At 44.7% G+C, this 17,602-nt stretch overlaps 1 protein-coding gene across 1 annotated transcript in view; it reads left to right on the forward strand.

Moving 5' to 3' along the window:
- The first annotated feature begins 9,464 nt into the window (after window positions 1-9,464).
- Window positions 9,465-17,602, forward strand: part of WIPF2 (WAS/WASL interacting protein family member 2) — a 38,848-nt gene continuing 30,710 nt past the window's right edge. Inside the window, exon 1 of the mRNA XM_079904865.1 lies at window positions 9,465-9,600. The gene's annotated coding sequence lies outside the window, so the exon portion shown is untranslated. The remainder of the gene's footprint in view (window positions 9,601-17,602) is intronic.

Raw genomic sequence — 17,602 nt, forward strand, 5'->3', positions numbered from 1 at the left:
CCACGTTCCAGGTGCCATGGATATGTGATCGCGTTTAATTCTAACACTGTGAGGTGGAAGCTAGAAGCTGGGCAGTCCCAGCATAATGTCCAAGTTACAGGGCGAGCGAGGGGTCAGAACGGGGCCCCTAACCCAGATGTGTCCGCTATAGACAGCATGCACGTTCTCTAGCCCAGGGGTCCCCAACCCCCAGGCGGCGGACCGGTAGTGGTCCGTGGCCTGTTAGGAACCGGGCCGCACAGCAGGAGGTGAGCGGCGGGTGAGCGAGCGAAGCTTCATCTGCCTCTCCCCATTGCTCGCATTACCGCCTAAACCATCCCCCCCGCCATCCGTGGAAAAATTGTCTTCCACGAAACCGGTCCCGGGTGCCAAATAGGTTGGGGACCGCTGCTCTAGCCGCTACCCAGACAGCATGCACTCTGCACACAACCAGTACCTACCAGTTATACTATGCGGAGAATCTAGAGCCTCGTGTTAGGCTCTAATGAGAGCCTGAGCTCCAGGAGACATCATATACTCAAACAGCTACACGTGAGCCCTTGACCTTCCCTCATCCTGCATCAGTTATTCCCTCAGTCTTCTGCATCTCAGAAAATGGTCCTCTCGGGCTTCCCTGGTGGCGCAGTGATTGAGAGTCCGCCTGCCGATGAGGGGGACGCGGGTTCGTTCCCCGGTCCGGGAGGATCCCGCATTCCGCGGAGCGGCTGGGCCCATGGGCCATGGCCGCTGAGCCTGCGCGTCCGGAGCCTGTGCTCTGCAACGGGAGACGCCACAACAGTGAGAGGCCCGCGTACCAAAAAAAAAAAAAAAAATTCCTCTTATCCACCCAAGTTTTCCAGGCGAGAATCTAAGACTCACCCTCGATGCCTCTTTCCCTCATCCCTCACTCATCTCATCGGCCCGGCCCGGCGGTTACAACTCCAGAACACAACCTGATCAGTCCACTTCTCTACGATTTCTCTATTACCACCCACTCCAGACGCTTTCACGTCTTCCCTGGACGACTGCACTAGCCTCCTATCTGGGCTCTCGGCTTCCTCTCTCCAACCTGCTCTTAACCCCACCAGTTGGGTCTCCACACTGCAGCCAGGGTGCTCTTTTACAAACCTGAATCGGATAATGTATGGCTAAACTTAAAGAGCAGCGATACCAGGTGTCAGTGAGAATGCGGAGCGACTGGCACTTCTGTACATTGCTGGCGGGAGTCTAAATTGGTACAACCAGTTTGGAAAACTGTTCGGTCGTATCTACTAAAACTAAATGTACACCGTACCTGTGACCTAGCATTTCCATTCCTAGGTGTATATTCATGATAAAGAAGTTAGAAAAAACCCAAGTATCCTTCAACAGGTGAATGGACAAATCAATTGTAGTATATTCTTATAATGGAATATTACATAGCAATAAAAGGAACAAATGACTACTACCTGCGTAAGTGAATCTCATAGACATAATATTGAGTAAGCAAACCAGACATATAAACTACACACTATATAATTCTGTTTAGAGAAGTTAAAAAACAGGCAAAATTATGGGGATTGGAGTGAAAATAGTGGTTACTCATGGGGTGGGAGAGAGTGTTGAAGGGGTGTGAAGAAACCCTGTGTGGTGATAATAATGTTCTGTGTCAGGGACTTCCCTGGTGGTCCAGTGGTTAAGAATCCGCCTTCCAATGCAGGGGATGAGGGTTCGATCCCTGGTGAGGGAACTAAGATCCCACATATGCTGCGGGGCAACTAAGCCCTCGTGCCACAACTAGAGAGCCCGTGTGCCGCAACTAAGACCCGACGCAGCCAAATAAATAAATTAATTAATTAAAAAAATATGCCCGGGGGAATTCCCTGGTTTAAAAAAAGTTCTGTATCTTTTTTTTTTTCATTGAAGTATAGTTGATTTACAATGTTGTGTTTAGTTTCAGGTGTACAGCAAAGTGATTCAGTTATGTATATACACATACATTTATACATATATGTATATGTACATATACATATATGTATGTGTATATATATATATATATTCTTTTCCATTATAGGTTATTAAAGATATTGAATATAGTTCCTTGTGCTATACCGTAGGTCCTTGTTTATCTATTTTATATATAGTAGTGTATATCTGTTAATCCCAAATTCCTACTTTATTTCTCCCCCACTTTCCCCCTTGGTAGCCATAAGTTTGTTTTCTATGTCTGTGAGTCTATTTTTGTTTTGTAAATAAGTTGCTTTGTAACATTTTTTTAGATTCCACATATAAGTGATATCATATGATATTTGTCTTTCTCTGTCTAACTTACTTCACTTAGTATGATAATCTCAGGTCCATCCATGTTGCTGCAAATGGCAATATTTCATTCTTTTTTATGGCTGAGTAATATTCCATTGTATATATGGACCACATCTTCTTTATCCATTCGTCTGTTGATGGACATTTAGGTTGCTTCTATGTCTTGGCTACTGCAAATAGTGATGCTATGAACATAATGTTCTGTATCTTGACCTGGATGTGGTTACACGTGTGTGTGTGTGTGTGTGTGTCCATTGAGATTTATACATTTCACTGTAATGTTACAGTTCAACTAAAACAATTCTGATTATTATAATGCTCCTCTGTTTTTGATAACACTTAGGTGAAAAATCAAAATGCTCTCTCTCTGACCTCACCTCCTCTCCCTTCTCTCACTCATCCCACTCCAGCCACATTGACTGCCTTACTGCTCCTAAAACACATAACACTCATTCTTGTCTCAGGGATTTTACCTTTGCTCTTCCCTGAGCCTTTCCTGACTATTCTGATCCCACCCCCACACACCCCCCACTCTCTCTCCCCTAATCCTCCTGTGTTTTCTTCAAAGTTCTCATCGCTACCTGACATCATCTACTCTTCTTTGTGTATTTGCTCCTCCAGCCCCCAGAATGTTAGCTCCATGTGTTTCTCTTGTTCACGCTTCAAAACCTAGAACAGTACTTGGCACCAAGAAGACACTTGATACATATTTGCTGAATGAGTAAATTAGGTTGTTTGAAATAGGAGCTGTAAGAAGGGGACAAGACACAGGATGATAAATGCTCTTGGAGTTAAGCCAAGGAGATTCACTACTCGTCTGGGGATAGGGGGGTGGGGGACAATAAGAGAAAACTCCTTGGGGGACTTCCCTGGCGGTCCAGTGGTTAAGACTCCGTGCTTCCAGGGACTTCCCTGGTTGTGCAGTGGTTAAGAATCCGCCAGCCAATGCAGGGGACATGGGTTCGAGCCCTGCTTCCTGGAAGATCCCACATGCCGCAAAGCAACAAAGCCCATGTGCCACAACTACTGAGCCTGCACTCTAGAGCCCGTGAGCCACAATTACTGAAGCCTGCGTGCCTAGAGCCCGTGCTCCACACAAGAGAAGCCACCACAATGAGAAGTCCGCGCACCGCAACGAAGAGTAACCCCCGCTCACCACAACTAGAGAAAGCCCGTGCACAGCAACGAAGACCCAATGCAACCAAAATAAAAGAAGACTCCGTGCTTCCAATGCAGGGGGTGTGGGTTCAATCCCTGGTCTGGGCACTAAGATCCCACATACTGTGGGGTGTGGCCAAAAAGTACACACACACACACACACACACACACACACACACACACACACACAAAACAGAGAGAGAAAACTTCTTGGAAGAGATGACCCAGTCCTTGAAGCAGGCAAAGGGTTTGATGGGCAAAGTGTGGACATGGGAGCGTTGCTCAGCACTGAGAGCTGCCCCTCATGACACGAGGTGGTCAGAGAGCCCTGTGGGCTGTATGGGGAGAGGATGAGCTTACTTAATAATGTTTCACCTCCTAGGCTGGCTTAGCAGTGAAAAAATGGTGGAAATAATTTAGCGTGTAATAAATAAGATGTAATAAGATGCTCTCTGGATCTGGTCCACAGTGAAGAATTTAAGCAGTGCCCTTTGCATCCACTAGGTGTCGCCACCAAGATTACTTCTCACCACGCTTGGGAATAGGGAGGAGGCCTGGGATGGGGAGAGCGGGGTAGAATCTTGAATCTCTCAGAGGGTCTATCTCCAGGCATGAGAAATTTGACCAGAATAACCCATATCTTTCATTCTCTGCCTTTCTACTGGCTCTTTCCCATTAAGCGTTTAAACCCCTCTCAACTCTCCATTTTTACAAACTCTTTTTTGTGTGTGTGGGATCTCAGTTCCCTGACCAGGGACTAGGCAACCAGGGAACTCCCTACAAATGCTTTCCTTCACCTGACATACACGCTCTAGCTTCTGTACCCCCTCACTTCCAGTTCTAGGCCAAACTTCCTGAAAGGGTTGTCTCTACCTCCTCATGTCCCATTCATTCCTTTTTTACTTTGCCTTGTTCCCCCAACTTTTCAACATGAAAGATTTCAAACACAGAAGAGTTGAAAGATTAGTACAATGAATACTTAGATCTTTTTAGACTCTATGATTAACATTTTGCTAAATTTGCTTTTGTTCTCTCTGTACACACACACACACACACACACACACACACACTTTTTCTTTTGCCAACCTACTTGAAAGTAAGTTGCAAACGTTAATATCATTTCATTCCTAAAAGCCTCAGCAGAAATCTCCTAAGAATAAGGACGTTCCCTTACATGTCTACCACACCATTATCACACCTAAGAAAATCAACAGTTGTTCCATGATATCTGCTAATATTCAGTCTATATTTAATTTTCCCAGGTTGTCTCAAAAAAATCTTTAAGAAAACTTAAAAAAATCCGGATCTGGGCTTCCCTGGTGGCGCAGTGGTTGAGAGTCCGCCTGCCAATGCAGGGGACGCGGGTTCGTGCCCCGGTCCGGGAGGATCCCGCATGCCGCGGAGCGGCTGGGCCCGTGAGCCACGGCCGCTGAGCCTGCGCGTCCGCTGAGCCTGCGCGTCCGGAGCCTGTGCTCCGCAACGGGAGAGGCCACAGCAGTGAGAGGCCCACGTACAGAGAAAAAAAAAAAAAAAAAAAAAAATCCGGATCTAATCAAGGTCCATGCGTTGCATTCGGCTGTTATTTCTCTTCAGCCTCTTAATCTAGAACAGCTTCTTTTCTTTTCGATGACATTGACTTTTCAAAGTCTAGGACAGATGTCTTGTAAATTCTTGACTTGTCTGATTGTTTCCCCATGCTCTTGTTTACTTGCATCCCCGTCCCCTCTATAGAGTATAAGCTATTAGTTCTGCCTAGAGAGGAGTGTCCAATACAAATATAATGTGAGCCATATCTGTAATTAAAATTTTTCTAGTAGTCACATTAAAGAAGTAAGAAGAAACAAGTAAGTTAATTTAATACTTTAACTCAATATATCCAAAATAATATCATTTCAACATGTAATCAATATAAAAATATTGAGACATTTTACATTCTTTTTTTTGTATTAAGTCACTGAAATCTGGTATGCATGTTATACCCACAGCATATGTCAATTCAGACTAATCACTTTTTTTTTTTTGCGGTACGCGGGCCTCTCACTGTTGCGGCTTCTCCTGTTGTGGAGCACAGGGTCCGGACGCGCAGGCTCAGCGGCCACGGCTCACGGGCCCAGCTGCTCCGCGACATGTGGGATCTTCCCGGACCGGGGCACGAACCCATGTCCCCTGCATCGGCAGGCGGACTCTCAACCACTGCGCTACCAGGGAAGCCCTTTTTTAAAATTTATTTTTTATTGAAGTAAAGTTGGTTTACAATGTTGTGTTAATTTCTGCTGTGCAGCAAAGTAACTCAGTTATACACATATATATGTTCTTTTTTTAAAATAAATTTATATATTTTCTTTTTTGTATGCGTTGGGTCTTCGTTGCTGTGCGCGGGCTCTCTCCAGTTTCGGCGAGCAGGGGTTACTCTTCGTTGTGGTGCGCGGACTTCTCATTGCGGTGGCTTCTCTTGTTGCAGAGCACGGGCTCTAGGCGCGTGGGCTTCAGTAGTTGTGGCACGTGGGCTCAGTAGTTGTGACACACGGGCTTAGTAGCTCCGCGGCATGTGGGATCTTCCTGGACCGGGGCTCGAACCCGTGTCCCCTGCATTGGCAGGCGGACTCTTAACCACTACGCCACCAGGGAAGCCCTACGTTCTTTTTTTACATTCTTTTCCATTCTGGTTTATCCTAGGAGAGTGAATATAGTTCCCTGTGCTATACAGTAGGACCTTGTTGCTTATCTATTGTCTATACAATAGTTTGCACCTACTAACCCCAAACTCCCGGTCCGTCCCTCCCCCACCTCCAACCCCCTTGGCAACCACAAGTTTGTTCTTTCTTTATGTCTGTGCAGAATAATGACATTTTTTTTTTAATAATGACATTTTAATTGATCAATAGCTACAAGTGACTAACGGCTCCCAGCTTGGACCGTATAGCTCCAGTAGTTTTCCAGAGCTTAAATATTCTAGGGAAGAATACTTTATAGGTGTTGCTGTTAATAGCATTATGCCGGGAGGCGAACAGTGTCAGGCTGGCCCATATTAGTGGTGGCTGTGTTTGACTCTGTGGTTAAGGAGGCACTGCCAGATTTCTCCATTAAAAAGACACTTTGTTTTTTCTCTTTCCAAAGACGCTTTGTTTTTTCTCTTTGCAGTTACTATGTGGTGATTTTTGCATCTGGCAAATATCCTGTGTATCCTAACCATTCACTGTTGTTAAAAAGTTATTTTTAAATGTGTTGTGTAATATTTCAATCATACAAAAAGTTTAAAGACTAATATAATGAACACCCGTGTCTCCACCACTCAGCTTAAATGAAATCTTACCTTACAGCTGAGGCTCCTAGTACCTGCCCCCAGTCACAGGCTCTTCCTTTCTCCCCAGAGGCCACCACTTTCCTGAGTGTGGTATCATTTCCATGAGTTTCTGTAAACTTTCATTACATATGTATATATCTGAAAACAATATAGTGTTTTGCATTCAGGGGGAGTAGCAGTTTTACGGAGATATAATTTGCAACCACTATTTAAAGTGTGTATAGTCCGGGACTTCCCTTGTGGCGCAGTGGTTAAGAATCTGCCTGCCAATGCAGGCGACACAAGTTCGAGCCCTGGTCCAGGAAGATCCCACATGCCGTGGACCAATTAAGCCTGTGTGCAACAACTACTGAGCCTGTGAGCCACAACTACTGAAGCCTGCGCGCCTAGAGCCCGTGCTCTGCAACAAGAGAAGCCACCGCAATGAGAAGCCCGCCCACTGCAACGAAGAGTAGCCCCCACTCACCGAAACTAGAGAGAGTCTGCAGACAGCAACAAATGTGACATAGTGAATATACTATGACTCATGAATGCTTTCCAAGTGTGTACACGGTTCAGGTGCATTCCATTTAGTCTTTTCTCCACTTTGCAGATGGGGAGCCTGAGGCTGGTAGAGGTTGAGTACCTTGCCCAAAGTCTCACCCTATTCAGTAGTGGGGAGAACTAAGACTCGAGGCCTTAGGCTCTTCCAACAGTACTGCCTCCGAAGTCTTTGTGCCCAGTCATACCCAGCGGCCACTCAGTGCAGGCATCCATCATCTCTCACTTAGATGTCCACAACACTTTTGCCTTTAACCTGGTCCCCTCTAATCCATCCTCTATGCTGCAGTCAGTCAGAGGGATCTTTCTAGAAGGCAAAGTGGGTCATGGCAGTTCTCGGCTCAAACTTTCTAGTGGTTTCCCTCTTGCCCTAGAGATAAAAATCTAACTTTTCATGAGAGATAATAAAGTCCTTCACAAATTGGCCCCTGGCAACTTGACAGTATAGCATGGGGCAGTGGTTCTTCATGGATGCATGTTGGAAATTTGTGGTAGCTTTTTTTGTTTTTTGCCCCACTGCAAGGCTTGTGGGATCTTAGTTCCCTGACCAGGGATCGAACCTGGGCCCTCAGCAGTGAGAGCACGGAGTCCTAACCATTGGCCCGTCAGGGAATTCCCTGTGGTGTTTTTTTTTTTTTCTTTTTTTTTCCTGTGGTGTTTTTTTTTGTTTATCCCAATGATAAGTTCGTGCTACTGGCGTTTGGTAGGCCGGAGTTAGGGATGCTATATTTTGGCAATGGAAGGGACCATTCTGCACAACCAAGAATTATCCACATGACTTTCACTGTCTTACTGAACATTCTGTGTGAAAAATCTATTATCATCTTAGCCTAGAATCTATCTCTATTAACCCTACATCCAAGGGAGGAGGGGACAGGTTTACTTCTGGTTCACCCTAACCATGAGGATGTAGTCCTTTGGGGTCCCATCTTTACGAAGGAGAATGTCCTGTTAAACTCCCCTGTTGAGGAGGTCCTGGGGTGTTTTCTTTTCCCACAAGACCTGGAAAAAGCTCAAATTCATCTAGTTAGGCAAGTGTCCTCAGAGCAAAAGCCTGCTTCAGTGTTCCACTTATCTCTCTTTATGTCCCCTGCCTTCACTTACTTTGTTTGCCCTGAAAATTCCTCAATTTTCCATTAAAGCATTTAAGAGCTGGGGACCTGATGAAAGCACTTTATCACGTGCTTTCCTATTCATCACCTCATTTGAGCCTTCCAACAACCCTATGAAATAGTTGGGACAGGCACTATTATGTAGACCCATTTTACAGATAGGGTAGCTGCGGCCCAAAGGTACGCAGTAAGTAGTGAGAACTAAGTCCCAACTCTATCCCCTTACTTCGGATTCAGCGTAAATAAGGATGATGGAGAGACCCAAAGGACATTGTGAAGATATATGACAATGGGGTTGACTGCAACGGAAAAGCATTTTTGTGGGTGGACTAGGGAGGGATCCTTAGTCAGCTGGGACCGAGTTAACAGCAGCCCCACCAGGGAGGGCACAGGATTCCTTTCCCTGATCCAGGCAGCTGGAAGTCCGCAGCACCAACCCCCAGCTCTGGAAACTGAGGAAGCCCAGGCCCGGTAAAGAGGAGACGGACGTTCACAGGTGTTCGAATCAGGCAGCTAAGATGACGTTAAGGATAACTTGTTAACAAGGCCTGCCTCTGTTCCCGTGACAACCAGAGCTTGACTACTGAGCCCTTGCAAGGTTGACTGGGGCGGGTTCTTCGTTAACTCGAAATTAGGAAACGATATTTATGGGGTGTATGTGTGCGCGCGCGCGCGCGCAAAAAAGATGAAAAAGATATTCAAAAAGATGTTCAGCTCAGTGATTCTCCACCTCCGCAACATGTTAGAATCACTTTCGCAATTTTAAAAGTTCCGATGCCTAGCCATACACAAGACCAATTAAATCAGAATCTCTGGGGATGGAACTCAGGTATCACTATTTAGTCAAGTCTTACCAGGTGATTCTAATCGCAGCCAAAGTTGCGATCCCAGCTTTTAGCTGCTAAACCAAATTCCTCCGACCTTCTCCAGATGGCGGCCACCCGCCCACTTCCGCCTTTACGTGCCCTGGCAGGGGGAGGGCTTTCCAGGGGCGCATGCGTGTAGCTTCTCTTCGCGCTCTGCTCCCTCCTCCTTTTCCCCCTCCTCCATTTTGTTCGCGGACGCTGGGGACGGTGGGAGCAGATCCATTTCCGGGTTGGCAAAAGGGGCGGCGGCGAGAAAGGGAGCTTGCCGGGGGGCGAGCAAGACGGGACGGAGCCGGAGCGGAGGTGGCGGAGGATTTGCTCCCGGAGCCGCTGTGCCCAGGTCGGGAAGAGGCCGGGGAGGGTGGGTCCGTCGCTGAAATGACCTGAGGACCTGAATGGGAGGGAGAGCCGGGGGAGGGGCGATTGGGGCGGGGCTTGGGGAGAGTGGGGGACTTTGGAGGAGGGGCCTGTGGGAGAGAGGGGTCCTGGGGGCGGGACCTGAGGGGAGGGCGAGTGGGGGCTGGGCCTGAAGAACCTGGAGAAGAGGGGGCGTGGGGAATCTAAGTAGGGAGGAGTGGTCGGGAATTGGTGTGGGGCGAGCGCCGACTGTGAAAAGGTGAGGAAGGTTATTGAGAGACGGGAAATAAGGGATCCTGAAGGGTTGGGTAAGGTAAGACGGCGACTCAGGGTGAGGAACGAGGTAACCGTGCGCAAAAAGGGAGATGGGGAGGGAGGACCTGTTGGGAGCAGGTAATTAACAGGATGCTCCGGGTGAGGAGGCCGCCGTGACATTTTGGGAGTTGATGAGTGAAAACCAATGGTTGAAGGGATAACTGAGGAAATTGCTTATTCTAGAGGGAATCTGGAGAACATTAGTTGAGAAGGAATCAGATTTGAGTTAAAGGTTGGATTGAGAAACCTTGGGGTTCGCATGGGAGCAACCTGCAATTGAAGGTTCAGGTTGGAGTGATGTGAAGTCTTAGTTCTGGGCACCTCCAGGATCCACTTCCCTTTTCATCGTGTTATTTTTGCCCTATGTTTGTTTCTGAATGACTTATGGTATGTTTTGAGTGACTTTTTTTCTCCTTTTACAAACCAGAACAGAACCTCAGGGAACAAGGATTCCTAAGGATTTACTAAGTAACTTTGAGGCAAATCATTAAACTGTCTCATTTTTTTCCCTTGGAAATGTAGGTTTGATCCCTCTCTGCTTCTAAAAGATTGTGTTAACCAAATGGGATCTTTAAAGTGGTTGCAAAGAAGTGATCCTTGAAAATTGGATTGAGATATTGATATTTAGAAGACATGTCTTTCCCAGTTTCTTCCTCTCAGCCTTGCACATTTTTTTTTTTTTTTTGTGCCAGGGAAGAGTTGGTTTTGATTTGATACATGTCCAATTTTTAAACTTTTCTCAGTGTCAACTTTTAGTAGCCAAAAATTTCATATTGTTGTGTTACATTGTATTGGCTGCCATCAAGACCGAGATGGGGAAGTTAGAATTGGGAATAAATAAGGTTGGTTGATGGAGAATGTGGAAGAATGCAATATTTTATTTCTATTTTATTGTCTTTGAGAATTCACTGGAAAATAGTGTTGTAGACAGTTGAGCCTTTTGCTTTGGTCCAGTCACTTTGGCCCTTTTTGCCAGTTGTTGGGGAAGCAGTGTGCTTGTGGACAATTTTAGCTTCTTTATTCTTAATCCTTTAGCGTCTTGACTGTTCTAGCGTTTTCTTTGGGCATAATACTCTATAAACACTTTGCCCTTAGGTGAATTTGTTTAGCTTAGAAGTGTTCCTGAAGGTCTTGGCATTTCTGAAGTCTGATGTGGATTTGCTTAAGAAGGGGCAGATTCTAACTCACACTTGATATCAGAGTAGTGTTTACCTTAGTTGGTACTGATTAGTTAGGTGATGTCAGCACAAAGGTGAAATGTAGAGGAAAGTGGAAGGTGTTGAGAACTGTACAGTTTTCTGGTTTTACTGATGGCTTTTAAGAAGGGAAAGCACAAGTCCTATTTCTTTTGAAGAGAAAATTGTCGGATGTTCTTTCTTGACTTCTTGGGCTCTTTGGGAGAGTAACCTGGTGGACTTGAACCTGTGTTCTTATTGTTTTAAAGTAATTTTGAAAACCGTGGGCCTGCTGATTCAGGCTGTTTCAGCAACCCAACCCCAGGAAGAACTGCAGGTATGAAGTGTATACAGGTGGTCCCTGACTTACCGTGGTTCCATTAAAGATTTTTCAACTTCATAATGGTGTGTGAGTGATACGCATTCAGTGGAAGCTGTACTTCTAATTTTTAATTTTGATCTTTCCCTGATTTGCCACCATACTCTTGTGATGCTGAGCAGAGGCAGACAGCCGCAGCTCCCAGTCAGCCACACCAGCTGATACACTTACAACCTTTCTGTGCCCATACAACCATTCTGTCTTTCACTTTCAGTACAGTATTCAGTAAATGACGTGAGATATTCAACACTTTATTATAAAATAGGCTTTGTGTTAGATGATTTTGCCCTACTCTAGGCTAATGTAAGTGTTCTGAGCGCATTTAAGGTAGGCTAGGCTAAGCTATGATGTTCAGTAGGTTAGGCGTATTAAATGTCTTTTCGAATTAACAGTATTTTCAACTTACAATAGGTTTATCAGGATGTAACCCATCTGTACACTTATTTGGGGGTAAAAACTTGCTTAATATTTTGCTGTCATTTCAACCTACAGTGTGTCTTTTTGGTTTGTTTTTAAGGTATTGAAATAAGTTGTGGAGGCTCAGAGCTCTGGGCAGACTTTTGGTATAGCCTGCTTCTTTCACATAATGGTTTTCCATTTTTCCTATCCTGTCATGTGTTTCCATTGCTCTGCTGGAGCCAGTCCGAAGTGGAAAATGGCAAATTGCACATTTTTTTCCTCCTTTTCAGTCTCTGGTGGACATCTTGTCTGTGTCACAGTTTGATACCACCAAATTGAAAGGATTTTTGACTGCTTCAAATGGGGAGGGTGGACAGAAGCTGAGCTGGGTTTGCTGGGCCAGAGAATGGACTCTGTCAAAGCAAAGAATAGTTGCAGAAACACAAACCAGGACCTTGAAGCTGTGACTAACATTTTGGCAACATGCTTCCCTTTGCCAAATAACTTCTTTTCTTCTTGAGTGTGATTGTTGATCTCCTTCTCAAAGTAGGCTCTTGTTGCTACTGTTCTTTACACAGCTCCCGAGCAGAAGTTGGCAGAGTTCCGGTTGACTGTCTCTTGAGGGATGTGGCCCGGATTAGAGTGGATGGGGTGTTTCATGTCAAAGTGAGGTTCATTGGCAGATCCTGAGAGCTGCTCTGCAAGGAAATGGAGGCGGTACTCTTTACTGAATGTTCTTACACGCCTTTATGTTTCTCCTAAATTCAAATCTGTTACTTATTCATCTGGTGATTAAATGCAGAATCATTGCCTTTGCCTAGCTTTGAAAGTCCAAGGCATTGAGGAAGAGAGAAAGAGTGTTTCCCACTTTTTTTTTCGCCTCACGCTCACTCCCAAGCCTTTGAGCCTGGGGAGCCACAGGCTAAACTCACACGCACTTCTTGGTGTTATTATCGAGGGGTATTTTAAAATGCTGAATAGAACTTTATGGAGAAAAACAATGTTAGTAGGGAAAGAAGGTGATACATTTGCTAATGTCTGTGTCAGTCTTAGGTCTTTTAATATTTTGGCTTACCATGCCTGTGGAGGCAAATAGGTTATCAAATAAGGGAGCCAGGAATTGGCTTCTAACTTGCCATTTAGGCTTGGCAAAGTTAGAGCAATTTAGTATGACTACACTGAATACTTTATTTATTTATTTTTTGAAGATGTTGGGGGTAGGAGTTTATTAATTAATTAATTTATTTTTGCTCTGTTGGGTCTTCGTTTCTGTGCGAGGGCTCTCTCCAGTTGTGGCAAGTGGGGGCCACTCTTCATTGCGGTGCATTGCAGTGCACTCTCACTATCGCGGCCCCTCTTGTTGCGGAGCACAGGCTCCAGACGTGCAGGCTCAGCGGCCATGGCTCATGGGCCCAGTTGCTCTGCAGCATGTGGGATCCTTCCAGACCAGGGCTCGGACCCATGTCCCCTGCATTAGCAGGCAGATTCTCAACCACTGCGCCACCAGAGAAGCCCTACACTAAGTACTTAATGCTACTTGGTAAATGTCCTTTTCAGTGTGTTCTACTTAGTGAATACCCCCTTTTTTAAAAAATATTTATTTGGTTTTTCCGGGTCTTAGTTGCTGCATGTGGGCTCCTTAGTTGTGGCATGCAAACTATTAGTTGCTCCACGGCATGTGGGATCTAGTTCCCTGGCCAGGGATCGAACTCGGGCCCCCTGCATTGGGAGCACGGAGTCTTAGCCACTGCGCCACCAGGGAAGTCCTTACCCTTTTGTTTTTCAGGGGATAATTATTTGAAGATAACTGTGTCTCCATTAGGTCTTGGAATGGATTATGAAGATCATTTCTTGCAGTGTGTGACAGTGGCCCTTGTAACATTGGAGATAACCCCAAAACTAATCCTCTTCTTGGTGGCCCTGGATTCACCTTTCTCTTGCCATCGTTAGTCCAGAGTATTCTGTTTCTGATATGCAGGTTCAGATCCAAAGGTTTTGACTCTGGTCCAGGGCTTTGATTGTGGCAACAAATATGATTATTGGAGTTGTGTTCAGCCTAGTCTCAGGTCTTTCTTTCCTGAAGAGTGTCTTGAAGTTTGGCACATCTGTATATCCAAGGAACGTGTGTAGATGTCCTCCCCATTTTAATAATTGGTTTTCAGAAAATTTTTAGTTTCTTAAACTTCATGGATTCATATTAAGCTCCATTTAGACTGAGGCCCCTGAGTGAAAGTAATTTGTTTTTAGTTGGTATTTATGATAATTCTTCAGTACAAATTCATCAACCGGCTTTCTGTGCTTATAGAAATGCTGAATCCAATAATCCCTTTTTTTTTCCTCCCAATAATCCCTCTGACTGTGAAACATTCTCCATAAGTCCAGATTGGAACAATTGGTTGTTTAAAAAAGAAAAAAAGGCATTTTCTAAAGTGGTACAGTCTACTGTGGGACAAGCTGTCTAAGATTTGTAGATAGTGAGATTTCCTTCTTTCCACATCTACCTTCCCTGTGCTCAGATGTAGGCAGGGTGTTTGTCATCAAAGATCCAGGTATGAGATTAATTTAAACTCTTGCTATCACTGTCTTATAAGGACAGGACTGTCTTTAACAAATATTATTTAAAAAAATACTTTATTTATTTATTTGGCTGCGCCAGGTCTTCATTGCAGCACACGGGATCTTCATTGCTGCGTGCGGGCTCTTTAGTTGCGGCATTCGAACTGTTGGTTGCGGCATGAATGTTGGATCTAGTTCCCTGACCAGGGATTGAACCTGGGTCCCCTGCATTAGGAGCGTGGAGTCTTAGCCACTGGACCACCAGGGAAGTCCTGACAAATATCATTCTTTTAAATAGATAATACACTCACGTGGCCCAGAATTTGAAAGGTAAAAAAAAAGGTTTACAGTCAATAGTCTGCCCTCCACCCTTGTCTACTCTTCATTCCAGTTCGTCTCCCCAGAGTCAGCTAATATTATCAGTTTCTTGAGATCCTTTGCAGAGATACTGTGTACATGTAAAGCAAATACATACATTTCTTGCATTTTTTTAAACGAGTGTAGCACACTGCTAATTCTATCTGCAGTTTGTAAGAAACTTATTTTGACGATCATTCCGCATGAACAGTAAAGAGAGTGGGCACCTGCCCTATACTGGTAGATATTTAATGTTTCCAGTCTTTTGCTGTTGCAAACTATGCTCCGGTGAATAACTATATATATTTGGTCCTGTGCATATGTGACCGTATCTGTAGGGTAAATTATAAGTAGAATTGCTGAAGCTGCTTTTTTGGGGCCCTGTCATTCACTTATGTGACAATTTTTGAGCTCCTGCTGTGTGCCAAGCACTGTGGTAGGTGCTGGAGATACAGCAGTGAACAAAACTGACTCAGAGCTTGCACTCATGCGATTATGGTCTAGTGGGGGAAACATCCATTAAACAAATAATTAATTACTCTTGCTATAAGTGCTGTGTAGAGAGCTAATGAGAAGCCTGATCCTGGTTCATTGGGAAGGCAGGCACTCAGGGAAGGTCCCTGAGGAATTGACTTCTAAGGCTGAAACCTAAAGGAAGAGGGGAGGAAATGGCAGAGATGAAGGTCCTGAGGAGGGAAAGAACTCGGCTATTTTGAAGAATTGAAGGAAGTTCCAGTGTGTCTGGAGCTTAGGGAGTGAGAAGCAGAGAGATAGGAGGCAAGGCTTCAGAGAGTGTGAGCTCTCCAAAGGTACAGATAAATGGCATAGTAAATTTTGAGTTCAACCTTTACAATAGACATTTTTTCCTGCCACTTCTTTCCACATGTAGTAGTTGACCAGTGTTGATGCTGAAACCATCAATATCATGAAGGAGTATGATGCCTGTACGGTGGAACGTGTTTTCTAAAAACTTTCCTGGGTAAAGCCTATTCTTTTAATCTTGATTTCTTTTAGGTCCTGCAAATTAAACTTGTGTGGCTGGATTAGGACTTAAAGTTTTGGGCTCTTGAGAACTAGTTTGGAGATTGTTGGGGAGCAATTCTTATATGGGGGATGATGGGATTGTTAGTTTGCCAGACCTGCTTATTTAGGAAACAGAAAACCTTCACTTCTGGAGACTATTGACTGTTTTTTTTTGTAAGCCTCATGAGGCTGGAGAGAGAACACAGATGTTCTTATTGTGAACTACTGAATATAATTTGTCATACCCATCATCTAGGCCATATGTCTTAACATGATGCCTACGACTTATTGGACATGCAAATGAATCAGTAGCTCAAGGGCCATTATAACTCTTAATATATGAAAACATTTTTATCTGCTATATCTGCTGTATATTTTATATTGACGTTTGTTCAGGAATCACAGTACTCTTCCCCAAAGCCCAGGTGGTCCTGTTTGATTTAGTACCTTTCTTGTGTAATTGGATCAGCTTGCCCTGTTTTCATAGCTCAAAGTAGACTCTTGGTTTAGCAGATCATCGCTAGTGATCAAGGAATGAAAATGTGCAGATTTTTCTAGCATTTCAGCAAGGAGCGTATGTGTATCTGATGGCTTAAGGGTGTTAGAGTGAGAGAAAGAGACTCTCCAATGAAAGTCATAGCTTTGTTATAAGATTATCTGTGGTGAGTTGGGACTTAATATATTATCTTTGAAATGAGGCATGACACTTCTCTCCATGTGGAGTCTGGATCAACATTTTATGGAGCATCTGCTTAAATTTTCTTTCAGGCCTTTTTAAAAAAATATTAATTTATTTTTGGCTGCGTTGGGTCTTTGTTGCTGCATGCGGGCTTTCTCTAGTTGTGGCGAGCGGGGGCTACTCTTGTTGTGTGCGGGCTTCTCATTATGGTGGCTTCTCTTGTTGCGGAGCACAGGCTCTAGGCACGCGGGCCTCAGTAGTTGTGGCACATGGGCTCAGTAGTTGCGGCTCGCGGGCTCTAGAGCACAGGCTCAGTAGTTGTGGTGCACGGGCTTAGTTGCTCCACGGCATGTGGGATCTTCCCGGACCAGGGCTCGAACCCGTTCGCCTGAATTGGCGGGTGGATTCTTAACCGCTGCACCACCAGGGAAGCCCAGGCCTTTTCTTAACGGAGACTGTCATCACTGATTTTCCTTACTTCTGACTGCTCTATGTCTAAGCTTTCTACTTTTATATTTGGGGTGTGCAAATGAAGGAAGGCACACAGAAGTCGAGGGCTAGTACTATGAGATGGCCAACCTAGAGTGAGAAGAGCTGTTTTTTGTCATCGGTGACTAGGTTTCAGCCTACCTGGTAACAGTCTTTTAATCTCATTAACAGTTTCTTAGAACTTCTAAAGATATTTTGACAACAGATGGTTATTTTTGTTTTTCAATTAGTTGCATTAAATTGAGGAGAAGACCTTTTAAAAAGGGGGCTAAGGTAATTGATTTTAAGATTTATCCCTCTATTTTTGTGCTTACCTTTGCAGTTAAATTTTGGTCACGAATTCTGATAGTGGCCTGGAAGTTCCTCCCATATTTGACCTGTGGTGCAGTGAGCTCTGGGGTGGTGAACATTGTTTGGTTACACCCAGGCTGTGCCAGAGATTCGGGTTGCATTAGGCAGCCTGCTTCCATTACAGTGAGTGAGACACGGGTTATTTTGGTTTGTTTGGGATTTTCTACTCTCTTTAACTGCATTGGTAACAGATCCAGTACTGACCTCATTTTTTTGAAATTTTGGTCAGTCTGAAGCTTGGTTTTGCTTATACGGTGTTAGA

This window comes from Stenella coeruleoalba, assembly GCF_951394435.1.
Source record: "Stenella coeruleoalba genome assembly, chromosome: 19".
Taxonomy (NCBI): Eukaryota; Metazoa; Chordata; class Mammalia; order Artiodactyla; family Delphinidae; genus Stenella; species Stenella coeruleoalba.